The sequence below is a fragment of the Tachypleus tridentatus genome, chromosome 13 (genome assembly GCF_004210375.1).
Source record: "Tachypleus tridentatus isolate NWPU-2018 chromosome 13, ASM421037v1, whole genome shotgun sequence".
Classification (NCBI taxonomy): Eukaryota; Metazoa; Arthropoda; class Merostomata; order Xiphosura; family Limulidae; genus Tachypleus; species Tachypleus tridentatus.
The window spans coordinates 274,111,035-274,124,993 of NC_134837.1; the positions used below are offsets into that span (position 1 = coordinate 274,111,035).

General features: G+C 30.4%; 1 pseudogene across 1 annotated transcript in view; it reads right to left on the bottom strand.

Moving 5' to 3' along the window:
* Positions 1-13,334, bottom strand: part of LOC143236586 (organic solute transporter subunit alpha-like) — a 29,336-nt pseudogene extending 16,002 nt beyond the window's left edge. Inside the window, exons 1-3 of the transcript XR_013019592.1 lie at positions 13,224-13,334; positions 12,889-13,046; positions 6,077-6,188 (exon numbers count right to left, since the gene is read on the bottom strand). The product of XR_013019592.1 is annotated as an organic solute transporter subunit alpha-like (transcript). The remainder of the gene's footprint in view (positions 1-6,076; positions 6,189-12,888; positions 13,047-13,223) is intronic.
* Positions 13,335-13,959: the final 625 nt, after the last annotated feature.

The following is a 13,959-nucleotide window of genomic DNA, read 5'->3' on the forward strand; positions in this document are numbered from 1 at the left end:
GAGTTAAAAACTGTGACTAATAAGTGAGGAAGCAAGACAGCCAAAGTCCAATAAAGGGTTTGGACAAAGAAAACAATGAGTTAAAAACTGTGACTAATAAGTGAGGAAGCAAGACAGCCAAAGTCCAATAAAGGGTTTGGACAAAGAAAACAATGAGTTAAAAACTGTGACTAATAAGTGAGGAAGCAAGACAGCCAAAGTCCAATAAAGGGTTTGGACAAAGAAAACAATGAGTTAAAACTGTGACTAATAAGTGAGGAAGCAAGACAGCCAAAGTCCAATAAAGGGTTTGGACAAAGAAAACAATGAGTTAAAACTGTGACTAATAAGTGAGGAAGCAAGACAGCCAAAGTCCAATAAAGGGTTTGGACAAAGAAAACAATGAGTTAAAAACTGTGACTAATAAGTGAGGAAGCAAGACAGCCAAAGTCCAATAAAGGGTTTGGACAAAGAAAACAATGAGTTAAAAACTGTGACTAATAAGTGAGGAAGCAAGACAGCCAAAGTCCAATAAAGGGTTTTATTTGGCAAAGCTTGTTTTCATGTTGCTCACTACAAGTCGACTGTCAACTTGTATGGAGCTGACTCTTGAATATAGGACCATAGTTTAGGTACGGAACAGGCACAGCAGTGTCAGTGCCAGAGCAGACAGATTTAGCTGTGGTGTTGGCGAGCCCATTCCTGCAAATACCAACTTGGCCTGCTATCCAGAAAAACTGTATAATAGCAGATGTCAAAGAGAAATGGGCCAGTTTATTTTGAATATCAACAAGAACAGGATGAGAACTAACGTGAAGTGATTCCAGGGACAGTATAGAACTAAGTGAATCAGTATAAATAGTGCAATTTCAGTACTGCTTGGCTTCTATGAAATCCATGGCAAGAGAAATGGCATACAGTTCAGTAGTAAACACAGAAACTGTAGAGGGGATTTTGCATGCAACCACAGAACCACAACAAACCATGGCAGAACCCACACAGTTACCTGATTTTGAACCATCCTTCCATTTCTATTTATAGCAAATAACAGACAGTACTTCCAATCTGAAGTATCTGCTTTTCTCAGATGACTTAAAGGTCATATTTGGGAATTGTAATAAGACATGGTTGGATGGACTGACCAGTGGACACAGCAATGTTATCCAAGGACAGACCCAATTCATTCAACTGCCCCTGGATATGAAGGCCAAAAGGAGCAATGACAGATCATCTGTTCTGAAAAAGTATGACCCACCGAGGAAGGAAAACACAACCCCATGTGGAATTCTGTGGCAAGGATCGAAGTTTTGTAGCATACAGTAAAGAGGAGGTTCATGAGACTCAGTGTATAAGTTCTGAACTGGGGAATTCCCTGATAATGAATGGGAGCCAGCATCTTCAAGGCCAAAATCCTGGCAAAGCCATAGACCAGTGCCCATAGCCTAGTTTTAATCAAATAAGAGCATGATATATTTTTAGCATAAAAAACTGATCCACTCCCCAAGTGGTGGAAGAGAGGACACGGAGGATGTTCAGTGTTCTTGTACATTTGACTTGTAGTTGCTTGATGTGTGGTATAAAGGTGAGCTTAGTCAAAGATAAGCCCCAAGAACTTTGTCTCAGGAATCACAAATAGCACAACTTCACCAACATGGAGTTCAGGATCAAGATGGATACCCCATTGGCAGCAAAAATGCATGCAAACTGTTTTAGAGAGAGAGGGAAGTTAAAACTATTTGCTGTGGTTCACTTCAGTAATTGATTGAGAGCAGTCTGTAGCCAGGGTTTTGTGAGCACTATAAACAAACACCAGTATCAAATACAATGTCCACAACACCTGTTGAGAACATCCAACATTGGTACTTGGTTGACCCTAGTCCAAGTGGACCAATTGATAGGAGGGCCACCCCAAGGCTGCCTCATTTACAGAAATTCAAGGCCAAAGTGGTGTGTTTGGGGTTGAATCCCTCAATCACCAGGATACTCTCCTCCCATTCACGGGTCACCATGCACGGCAAACACATGGGTGTATGTTTAGATCCTAGAGGAAGTAAAATGTAAAACCAGAACCTTCCCTGAGAGGTCCCCTTCACCATGTACAGGAATCCACACTGAGGGGGTTTAAGTGTTTCTTAGCTACAAATAAGTTATGTTAACCATGAATGGACATTATCAACTTCACAAACACTTGTTAGTCATGTACATTCCTATAAACATCATTGCTATAAATGCCCATATATTCAAAACACATGCACTTTCATAAATCAGAATGCTGTCAACTTATCCAATATTCAAAATATCTGAATCAGTGTAATGAAACTGATATATAAAAATTTCATTTATAAGAACTTGAAATAGAGTACTGCTATTAAGATGACTACCGCTTTCAGTTAAAATACAGAACACCAAGACTACATTGATACTCACACAACTGAAAGATTTAATAATTTTTCAACACTTTCCAAAAATAGGCAAGTAAAAAGTGTAAACTTCTGGAGAATCTACCTCACTGTAAATGTTAAAATTCTGGAGAATCTATCTTACTGTAAATGTTAAACTTCTGGAGAATCTATCTTACTGTAAATGTTAAACTTCTGGAGAATCTACCTTACTGTAAATGTTAAACTTCTGGAGAATCTACCTTGCTGTAAATGTTAAACTTCTGGAGAATCTACCTTGCTGTAAATGTTAAACTTCTGGAGAATCTACATTGCTGTAAATGTTAAACTTCTGGAGAATCTACTTTTCTGTAAATGTTAAACGTCTGCAAAATCTACCTTACTGTAAATGCTAAACTTCTGGAGAATCTACCTTACTGTAAATGTTAAACTTCTGGAGAATCTACCTTACTGTAAATGTTAAACTTCTGGAGAATCTACCTTACTGTAAATGTTTGTACAAACACACTTTTGTAAACTTCTGGAGAATCTACCTTACTGTAAATGTTTGTACAAACACACTTGAATCCATTTTGGTTGACTACACTTACCAAAAATAGAAATGAAAAACATATTACTGTTTTAGGAATCACAAATAATGGTGGTGCAAATCAGCCTGGCTCTGATTATATAAAATTAACAAAGTCATTGTGTAGTACTGTTGACAGTTGAACCTCAAAGTTTCTAACCAAGAATTTCCTTTGTAGCTTCATTAAATCTGAAATGGTTGAAACTATCAACAAATATGGCATGGAAAAAAATAAAAGAATCTTTTATCTTTTTTAGTTGAAAAGCTAAAACACCAAACATGGGACTGAACTAGTGGATAATATATGATCGATACATAAAGTAAACTCATCATGTGCCATTTACATCTTCACTGATATATTGCATTTTGATAAATTTTACAGAAACTTATACATTTAAAAATGGCTGGTATGGGTAGAAAGAGCACTAATAGAGGAGCGAACAACATTTCGATCTTCTTCGGTCATCGTCAGGTTCACAAACAAAGAAAGGGCTACTGACCGGTAGCTGACCACATAATTGAAGGTGGTTGTGTAATTGAGTGTAGAATGCAGAGGGCATGCTTAGATGTTGGATATATTTATTAATATAGGTATAAAGGTGTTCCTTTGTATTGGTTTATTTTGGGCTTGAGTTGTCATATAAGTAAGGCTTCTTTAATTCTGCGTTTGTTTGATTTGCAGTGTTTGAAAACATGTGAAGGCGACTTTTTGTGTTCTTTGAATCTGGTTACCATTTTTCTACTTGTTTCTCCAATATAGAAGTCGTGGCAGTTATCACATTGTATTTTATCATGTTTGTGTTGTGTTTGTCAGTGTAGTTTTTACATACTATAGACCTTAGTAATAAACATAAAATTTCTCTCTTCATTATCACCATTTACTGCAGACAATCTAGAGCTTCTTAAGTATTTTGGTTTAAAATTGGTAGATTTTGGACTTTCCAACAAATGATGTAACACTCGAAGAAAGAGTTACTGAAATTTTGTATTCCTTGCCCTGCCATTTAAAAATATTTTTTTTGCCTCTGGATAAGGGAGGGATACTATGTTAATACAGATATCCATAAAAATGATGTGAGACTAAGACTTTCATAATACAGATATCTATAAAAATGATGTGAGACTAAAACTTTCATGACACAGATATCTATAAAAATGAAGTGAGACTAAGACTTTCATAACACAGATATCTATAAAAATGAAGTGAGACTAAGACTTTCATAATACAGATGTCTATAAAAATGAAGTGAGACTAAGACTTTCATAACACAGATATCTATAAAAATGATGTGAGACTAAGACTTTCATTATACAGATGTCTATAAAAATGAAGTGAGACTAAGACTTTCATAACACAGATATCTATAAAAATGAAGTGAGACTAAGACTTTCATAATACAGATATCTATAAAAATGAAGTGAAACTAAGACTTTCATAATACAGATATCTATAAAAATGAAGTGAGACTAAGACTTTCATAACACAGATATCTATAAAAATGATGTGAGACTAAGACTTTCATAATACAGATATCTATAAAAATGAAGTGAGACTAAGACTTTCATATTACAGATATCTATAAAAATGAAGTGAGACTAAGACTTTCATAATACAGATATCTATAAAAATTAAGTGAGACTAAGACTTTCATAACACAGATATCTATAAAAATGAAGTGAGACTAAGACTTTCATAACACAGATATCTATAAAAATGAAGTGAGACTAAGACTTTCATAACACAGATATCTATAAAAATGAAGTGAGACTAAGACTTTCATAACACAGATATCTATAAAAATGAAGTGAGACTAAGACTTTCATAATACAGATATCTATAAAAATGAAGTGAGACTAAGACTTTCATAACACAGATATCTATAAAAATGATGTGAGACTAAGACTTTCATAATACAGATATCTATAAAAATGATGTGAGACTAAGACTTTCATAATACAGATATCTATAAAAATGATGTGAGACTAAGACTTTCATAATACAGATATCTATAAAAATGAAGTGAGACTAAGACTTTCATAATACAGATATCTATAAAAATGAAGTGAGACTAAGACTTTCATAATACAGATATCTATAAAAATGAAGTGAGACTAAGACTTTCATAACACAGATATCTATAAAAATGAAGTGAGACTAAGACTTTCATAACACAGATATCTATAAAAATGATGTGAGACTAAGACTTTCATAACACAGATATCTATAAAAATGATGTGAGACTAAGACTTTCATAATACAGATATCTATAAAAATGAAGTGAGACTAAGACTTTCATAATACAGATATCTATAAAAATGAAGTGAGACTAAGACTTTCATAACACAGATATCTATAAAAATGATGTGAGACTAAGACTTTCATAATACAGATATCTATAAAAATGAAGTGAGACTAAGACTTTCATAATACAGATATCTATAAAAATGATGTGAAACTAAGACTTTCATAATACAGATATCTATAAAAATGAAGTGAGACTAAGACTTTCATAACACAGATATCTATAAAAATAAAGTGAGACTAAGACTTTCATAACACAGATATCTATAAAAATGAAGTGAGACTAAGACTTTCATAACACAGATATCTATAAAAATGATGTGAGACTAAGACTTTCATAATACAGATATCTATAAAAATGAAGTGAGACTAAGACTTTCATAATACAGATATATATAAAAATGAAGTGAGACTAAGACTTTCATAACACAGATATCTATAAAAATGAAGTGAGACTAAGACTTTCATAACACAGATATCTATAAAAATAAAGTGAGACTAAGACTTTCATAACACAGATATCTATAAAAATAAAGTGAGACTAAGACTTTCATAACACAGATATCTATAAAAATGAAGTGAGACTAAGACTTTAATAATACAGATATCCATAAAAATGATGTGAGACTAAGACTTTCATAATACAGATATCTATAAAAATGATGTGAGACTAAGATTTTCAGAGGAGTTAAATATCTGTAGTCAGGAAAATAAAATTAGTAACTCTTACACAACAGAGAAGTATTAATATAATAACAAATATTATTATTAAATAGTATATTACAAAACATCAATATTTCTAACAAACCCTAGGGTTTTGAAACTTACAGAACCTTCAGTAAAGATGCCATACTCAATTCCAATGTACCTTGCTGTTGCCAACAGTACTGGTGTTAGTGCTAGTTGGTAGATTGAACATTTTAGGAAGCAAAACTTTCTCCTGAAAGGAAATAATGAAAAATGAAGAAATTTACATGAATGATATCATATTACTTAAAAAAATTCATACTTGAAAACTATAATCACAGAAAATTATTTTACTTGAAATATGTTGTGAACTTTAGTATATCTATATGCCAAAAACAAAATTCAGGAAAACACAACATATATATATATAATTTTACAGATAAGAACATGATTATTGAATAAAAGTTTTAAGGAAAAAGAAAAGTAATTTTGAAAACCAAGGAATCTATACAGAGATAAATTATATTTTAATCCTACAACTAGAACTACCAACAGGATATTTTAAAATGATGGGAAAACTATGCAGTGATAAATGAAAGAGATAAACAACATTATATTTGAATAACTAGCAATGGGGTCAATCTTCAACTTATATTTAAGCTATATGGAGATAAATGACATTTTAGCCCTAGAATTACAAGAAAGCTATACAGAGATAAATATTTCAACCCTAGAATTACAAATGTTTATAAACAAATTTTTTTAAACTATTGTGCACTAAATTTTTTGTAAGCCTAACTTTTCATCATTTGCAGAGCCTCTAATAATAAACAAATATTACAAAAAAAAGTTCATCATATTCTGTTACGTGTTTAACTATTTTTATATTATTCAAGTCAATAATATATAATTCACCACCTGTTCCGTAAAAGCTGATCCATCCATTTTTATTTTATCCACCACATTCTGTTCTTTTATTCTAAATTTGAAGTTCCTACTTATTTGTCCAATATAAATTTGACCACAATTTATCCCTCAATTCTACTTTATCTTTTAAACCATTAAATATACAACTTAATTTTAAATGAGGTGTACTTATCAATTTATATTTTCCCTGAACACATTATCTATTTTCATTGACCAAGGTAAAACATAGGGCAGACATATTCTTTCTCTATCTCCCTGTTTTGTTATCTGCAACTTAATGCATTCAGAAACATGAACTTTGTACAATATATACTCTATATCCTCTCTATGATTTTAGACTGATACCCTTCATCACTTGCTACTTGTTTTAAATACATTAATTCTAACATCAAATTATTATTATTATAATTACATGAAGAAATATTAATAGCCCCACAAACAAGGATGTTTTTTGGTGACCATGTTACTGATCAGGATAATGTAAAAAAACAGGTTGAACTAAATATAATTGAATCCTGATCATTTGAAAGCAAAATAAATATAGAGATATAGGCCCAAGAGCCATGAAATTAAATTTTTGGAAGTTGTTGTTGTAAATAGTGCCCATATAAAAACATGTTAATTATACTTCTATAAAGGCTCATAGGAAACTATGTGTACATTGTGGTTTATGCTTTTGAAGATAGTGGAATTATTTCTACTGAAAAATTGGAGTTTTTTAATGTTTTTTAACATTGTAAATAAATTATTGTTCAAGTAAAAACACTGATGTCGTTTTCTACTAATATCACTAAATAATATTGCATGGGAACTATCTGTTTTTTACATAATAAGTATGCAGTTTGGCTCAGTAAAGTTGATCAGCTTTACCTATCATATTCTACACATTAAAAATTCCAACACTGTAAGGAGAAACACTGTTTTGAAAAGGAATAACACAAACCTTTCTTCTTAGATTTTAATTTTTTTTAATTGAACAAACGTAAATGTATATAGGGTCATACCATGTCAAATCATCCAGGGGGCTGCAGGTGACCCCCACAGAATGCCTTGAAAAAATTCACATGTGCTCATCTACCCATATAATGAAAAACTGCCAAAGATTAGATCAATATCTCTAATAGTTTCTGATTTACAGCCCTGTAAAATGTAGTTACTTTTGTTTTATATTTGGTGAATTCATTTTCGGGCAACTTTGGCTGCTTAAAGCTGCAAGAGTAATGGTGGTAGAAGACTGAAATTTGTTACACTGGATGAATTAATCTCACAGAATTAAAAAATGGTCTCAAACCAAGTTTACCTCTCTTAGGATTTGCATAGTGAGGCTGTAAAATCACCTGAAAACCCAAAATCATAAAACATTGGTTTATTTAATATGCCATAGCTCTAAGACTTAATATGATACAAAGCTGAATTTTGTTTTCAACTTTCCTATAACATATCAGTTGATAAATCAGCAATTGTTGTAACTAAAAGTCTATTAGATCTCCTGTAAAATAATGTAGTTGCATGCAACTTTTTATGATTTAGCTAAAAATAGCCCTACTTCAGGCTACAGTTTGACCATGTCACCAGTTATTCAGCCTTTTCAGATTTTTCCCATATATTCTTACATCTCTGAATATGATCTACAATAAAAATCAGGGTGGTGTTCAACCTACTTTTTGAGTTATAATTTTTAAAAGTATCCTCTGTCCATACATTTTTTATTTAAAAACAATTCAGTTCAGGTGTGTTACTGTGTGCAAATATAACCAATTTTGAAAAATACCTGTCAGAACTTTATGAATCCCACTGAAATATTCTAACCAGTCTTTCATAATGTTATATAATGAAGTTGTAAGAAACAAGAATGAATTAATTCATTTCTGAACAAGTTTATTGGCATAACTAGTTAGATCACATGGCAATGCAAATATACTGTGTATGCATTACAGTTATGCAGAGTTCATTATAACTCAAAAGTAGGTTGAACACCATACTGATTGTTTTTGTAGATCATATTCAGGGACGTAAGAATATATGGTAAAAATCTGAAAAGGCTGAATAACTGGTGACATGGTCAAACTGTAGCCTGAAGTAGGGCTATTTTTAGCTAAATCATAAAAAGTTGCATGCAACTACATTTTTTTACAGAAGATCTAATAGACTTTTAGTTACAACAATTACTGATTTATCAACTGATATGTTATAGGAAAGTTGAAAACAAAATTCAGCTTTGTATCATATTAAGTCTTAGAGCTATGGCTTATTAAATAAACCAATGTTTTATGATTTTGGGTTTTCAGGTGATTTTACAGCCTCACTATGCAAATCCTAAGAGAGGTAAACTTGGTTTGAGACCATTTTTTAATTCTGTGAGATTAATTCATCCAGTGTAACAAATTTCAGTCTTCTACCACCATTACTCTTGCAGCTTTAAGCAGCCAAAGTTGCCCAAAAATGAATTCACCAAATATAAAACAAAAGTAACTAAATTTTACAGGGCTGTAAATCAGAAACTATTAGAGCATTTGATCTAATCTTTGGCAGTTTTTCATTATATGGGTAGATGAGCACATGTGAATTTTTTCAAGGCATTCTGAGGGGGTTACCTGGAAAATTTTCCAAAATCTGGATGATTTGACATGGAAATACACATACACACACTATTAACTCACACACACACACACACACACACACAATATAAAGTCCACTTTATATATATACACACACACACACACATATACACAATATAAACTTCAATTTCCTCTATATTCATTAACAACTTTTTTTTCACACTATTTTCACAATTGCAGTTGTCACTACATTTCAGGGTATAAATTATAAAAGCAACAGCAGAAACTATTTAAATATATTTGTTGTTATCGAAATAAGTTGTTTATAAATTTCTCTACCCGATGGTATTCAAACTGTGTCTACAACTCTTTCCAAAACTGAGATTCATTGATAGTTATTCACATCACATGCTGCAAGACTTTAAAACAGTGAGAACAGAATCCTGGAATTATAAAACATCAGAGAAAGAAGGATGATCTAAAGGGAAACTTTTATTAATTGTATTCAATGAACATGACAGTTGTTAAAATAAAAAAAAATGTGGTCAATAAACATGTAATTAAGTGATATCCATAATAATAACATTCTGCATAACATATTATTTGGTGATATCTATAATAATAACATTCTGCATAACATATTATTTGGTGATATCCATAATAATAACATTCTGCATAACATATTATTTGGTGATATCCATAATAATAACATTCTGCATAACATATTATTTGGTGATATCCATAATAATAACATTCTGCATAACATATTATTTGGTGATATCCATAATAATAACATTCTGCATAACATATTATTTGGTGTTATCCATAATAATAACATTCTGCATAACATATTATTTGGTGTTACCATAATAATAACATTCTACATAACATATTATTTGGTGTTATCCATAATAATAACATTCTGCATAATATTATTTGGTGTTATCCATAATAATATTATTTGGTGTTATCCATAATAATCATTCTGCATAACATATTATTTGGTGTTATCCATAACATAATAACATTCTGCATAACATATTATTTGGTGTTATCCATAATAATAACATTCTGCATAACATATTATTTGGTGTTATCCATAATAATAACATTCTGCATAACATATTATTTGGTGTTATCCATAATAATAACATTCTGCATAACATATTATTTGGTGTTATCCATAATAATAACATTCTGCATAACATATTATTTGGTGTTATCCATAATAATAACATTCTGCATAACATAATAATATTTGGTGTTATCCATAATAATAACATTCTGCATAACATATTATTTGGTGTTATCCATAATAATAACATTCTGCATAACATATTATTTGGTGTTATCCATAATAATAACATTCTGCATAACATATTATTTGGTGTTATCCATAATAATAACATTCTGCATAACATATTATTTGGTGTTATCCATAATAATAACATTCTGCATAACATATTATTTGGTGTTATCCATAATAATAACATTCTGCATAACATTATTTGGTGTTATCCATAATAATAACATTCTGCATAACATATTATTTGGTGTTATCCATAATAATAACATTCTGCATAACATTATTTGGTGTTATCCATAATAATAACATTCTGCATAACATTATTTGGTGTTATCCATAATAATAACATTCTGCATAACATTATTTGGTGTTATCCATAATAATAACATTCTGCATAACATTATTTGGTGATATCCATAATAATAACATTCTGCATAACATATTATTTGGTGTTATCCATAATAATAACATTCTGCATAACATATTATTTGGTGTTATCCATAATAATAACATTCTGCATAACATATTATTTGGTGTTATCCATAATAATAACATTCTGCATAACATATTATTTGGTGTTATCCATAATAATAACATTCTGCATAACATATTATTTGGTGTTATCCATAATAATAACATTCTGCATAACATTATTTGGTGTTATCCATAATAATAACATTCTGCATAACATTATTTGGTGTTATCCATAATAATAACATTCTGCATAACATTATTTGGTGTTATCCATAATAATAACATTCTGCATAACATTATTTGGTGTTATCCATAATAATAACATTCTGCATAACATTATTTGGTGATATCCATAATAATAACATTCTGCATAACATATTATTTGGTGTTATCCATAATAATAACATTCTGCATAACATATTATTTGGTGTTATCCATAATAATAACATTCTGCATAACATATTATTTGGTGTTATCCATAATAATAACATTCTGCATAACATTATTTGGTGTTATCCATAATAATAACATTCTGCATAACATATTATTTGGTGTTATCCATAATAATAACATTCTGCATAACATTATTTGGTGTTATCCATAATAATAACATTCTGCATAACATTATTTGGTGATATCCATAATAATAACATTCTGCATAACATATTATTTGGTGTTATCCATAATAATAACATTTTGCATAACATTATTTGGTGTTATTTATAATAATAACATTCTGCATAACATTATTTGGTGATATCCATAATAATAACATTCTGCATAACATTATTTGGTGTTATCCATAATAATAACATTCTGCATAACATATTATTTGGTGTTATCCATAATAATAACATTCTGCATAACATATTATTTGGTGTTATCCATAATAATAACATTCTGCATAACATATTATTTGGTGTTATCCATAATAATAACATTCTGCATAACATATTATTTGGTGTTACCATAATAATAACATTCTGCATATTATTTGGTGTTATCCATAATAATAACATTCTGCATAACATATTATTTGGTGTTATCCATAATAATAACATTCTGCATAACATATTATTTGGTGTTATCCATAATAATAACATTTTGCATAACATATTATTTGGTGTTATCCATAATAATAACATTTTGCATAACATATTATTTGGTGTTATCCATAATAATAACATTCTGCATAACATATTATTTGGTGTTATCCATAATAATAACATTCTGCATAACATATTATTTGGTGTTACCATAATAATAACATTCTGCATAACATATTATTTGGTGTTATCCATAATAATAACATTCTGCACAACATATTATTTGGTGTTACCATAATTATAACATTCTGCACAACATATTATTTGGTGTTTGAGCTATATTTCAAACAGTACATATATTTATCATAAGAAGTATAAGAAATTGAAATACTGTATACATTAGTGTCAATCAGATAGCAGAACATGAGAAGGAATGTCAGTTCTATAATAAAAATCCCATATGGAAACTTCTATTAAAAGTCAATTTTAAAGTTGTGAATGAAATTGATAACAAGTTTATTTTTAAAATTAGCAGTAATTCTATATTTTAATAGTCCTCTAATAATCAAGCCTGAAATTCAACAATTATTAACTCATTTATTCATAGAATAATGTATTTATATTACACCGTAAGCTATTTACCTTGTTAAGGGAGGCTTGTCACAACAGAAACACAAGCAACATAATGGTGGGCCTTGTAAAACCATCTCTTGGCCAAATAACTTTCTCAAAATAATGTTTTCTCCACCACCATAGTTTATCGTAAGTCTGAAGTACACAACAAGAGATGCAGGAGGTAGCTGAAACAGAAATCACAAATAAAAATATACAAGATAACTATACATTTAAAGTAGGAGGCAAGGTGTCTCACTTGATTTATACTTTTGATGTGTAGTTGAAAAGTTACAAGTTTGTGGCTGGTCAATGTCATGTTCTCGTGTCTTTCACCGATGCACATTATCCAGTTGAGGTTAAACCTGCAACAGACTGGCATCCATCCAATTGAGGGAAGGATGCATCATCACTCTCATGTGTTGATGTAAACTGAGCTGGAGTTCAGAACCATATTGTAAGTGCTCTCCCAGCATGGGAGATATTTAATTTAATATAAAAATGTCCTCAAAGTCAGTAATACTTCTGTGCTTTTGTAAAACATGTAGTAAAACCTTACAGTACATAAGCTTCTGTTAACAAAGCTGAAGTTAAATGTGTCTTGCAGTGCCAAATCTACTTTACGCTAATTAACCAACACACTGGACACAACTGAGTGATACCAGTAACAACGAATGGTGTAAGTAGTAAGGTGAAATGATTCTGTTGTAACTGATGTCATTTTGTCTATTAGGAAAGGTTAAGATAGCTACAAATATCTTCTGCTATTGTAATTTTTAGAAATAGTCAAACTGTTTTAGAAAAATATATATCTTTTTCTCTGTGAAAAGCCACATGCAGCAGTTTTACAAAACGTATACAATATCTCCAATTCATTCCAACCTCAACATGAACTGAACTGTTTTTGGAATGCAACTTGATGGCATCAAATTCTCCCTACACATATAACTGTCTGTAAAAAAGTCCTATTCACTCAGATGTTTTCTAACAGTTGTTAACACATATCTGTAGCATGGATCAGACTGTATTAACATTAAAAATAATCCCACTCACTGGCAGCATACAGTATCAGCAGTTAAATACAACATACATACATTTATA